Consider the following 1,633-nt stretch of genomic DNA (forward strand, 5'->3'; position numbering starts at 1 on the left):
TTTAATAATTTTTTATATTTTATATTTTATAAATATCAATAACATTTATAACATTTATAACTTTTATATACTTTTTTATATACTTTTATTACATTTATATACTTTTTATATACATTTAATAATTTTTTACATTTATAACATTTATAAAATTTTATATCTTTTATATTATTTTATATATATAATAAATTTTATAATACACATATATGCAAATGTATATAACATATAACAAATAATAACTGAATTTCATGTAACCTACCTTCCTGATTTGTTTATGCCAATAACCCCCAATGATGTTCATGTTGATCAGTTTTCTAAATCGAGCCTCAGCAACCAGCATTGCATTCCCTGGGAAGTTGTCTGTTAAGTCTAACTCAAGCTCACCTCTTTTTTCTTCAGCAATCATCATCTCTAAAAGTGAAACTGGCTTCCGATACGGAAAATTTTTCTGCTTTTTAGTGGGGGTTTTTTCCTGCTTTAGAGAGATTGTTTACTTTCCCCTTTTCCCTTTTATTTTTTTTTTTAGGCTTGCGGTTTTTATACTTCTATAAAAATTTACAAAGCCAGACTTTTGCACATCAACCCAAAAAACCCGTCTTTTTCATTTTTTTGGCTGCAGTGTAGGAGTTGCATTAGTATCCTGATCATCACATATATCTAAGGATCCACTTTTTAAATTTTCCCCTTTTAATTTTACTCCCGCATTTTTCCACAGGGGCCTATTTTCATTTTTGGGCCAAAGCAATTCACCATGGTTCAACTCATTACCCTCCACTTTCTCATTGCTAACACATGAAGTAGTGAGGTCTACTAAAGGTACTGAAACATTTCCTGGTTTTGGATCCTTTTCCTCCCCACTGGGAGCAATTTCTGGACTCCTTGAGAAGTTTGCCAAAGCTGGCACAAAAAAAACTTTTGTGGGAGGGTCTTTTTAAGGGTCTGACTAAATTTCAACAACCTGCTCTGGTGTGCTTTCCTGGGATGAGAGTCCAGTCAGAGTCAAGTGTTTTGTCTCTTCCACCATGTTTTTCTTGGAGTAACCACAGTGCGAGCAATGCCTACCTTTTTGGGTTTATACCACTCCTTCAATTTCCAAAATTTTTCAAATTTCGTTTTGGGTTCTGTGGTTTTTGACATTAATTTACAACAACACATCTTCCCTTCCCCCAAAAAATAATATCATAGTCATGTTTCGACAATATCCCCCAAAATGGCATTTTTTCTTCGGTTTTTGTGGGCCCCTTTATTTGGGGGCTAAGGGGTGTGGGGAAATTTTTGCACTTTTTCCCATATTTAAACCCTTTTCCCATTATTTCCCCAGTGTAAAAATTAGGCTCAGTCAGACACTTACAGTCATAAAAAGAATGATCCATGACAGACATAATGCCTTTCCACATACCCCGAAAAAGTAAAACCCTTGGAAAATTTTTTAATGTATTTATGGCTTCACTATAGGGGATGCTTGGATAATTTGGGAAAAAAGGGGTTTAAAAAGGGTAATCAAAATCACCAAAGGGAAGCCCATTTTATGTTAAATATTCTGGTTATATGGAACAAAGGGCGAATAGATGACATAAAAAAAAGAAGAAACAAATAAGGGGGATGGAGGATAAGCATGAGGATGAGATAGTGAATA

At 33.7% G+C, this 1,633-nt stretch overlaps 1 protein-coding gene across 1 annotated transcript in view; it reads right to left on the reverse strand.

The window, feature by feature from the left end:
• The window catches only part of LOC119585623 (serine-rich adhesin for platelets-like), a gene marked incomplete at its 5' end in the record, with an annotated part of 8,087 nt that extends 7,648 nt beyond the window's left edge, over positions 1 to 439 (reverse strand). Inside the window, 1 exon segment of the mRNA XM_037934292.1 lies at positions 258 to 439.
• Positions 440 to 1,633: the final 1,194 nt, after the last annotated feature.

The sequence above is a fragment of the Penaeus monodon genome, chromosome 20, assembly GCF_015228065.2.
Source record: "Penaeus monodon isolate SGIC_2016 chromosome 20, NSTDA_Pmon_1, whole genome shotgun sequence".
In the NCBI taxonomy this organism is placed as follows: domain Eukaryota; kingdom Metazoa; phylum Arthropoda; class Malacostraca; order Decapoda; family Penaeidae; genus Penaeus; species Penaeus monodon.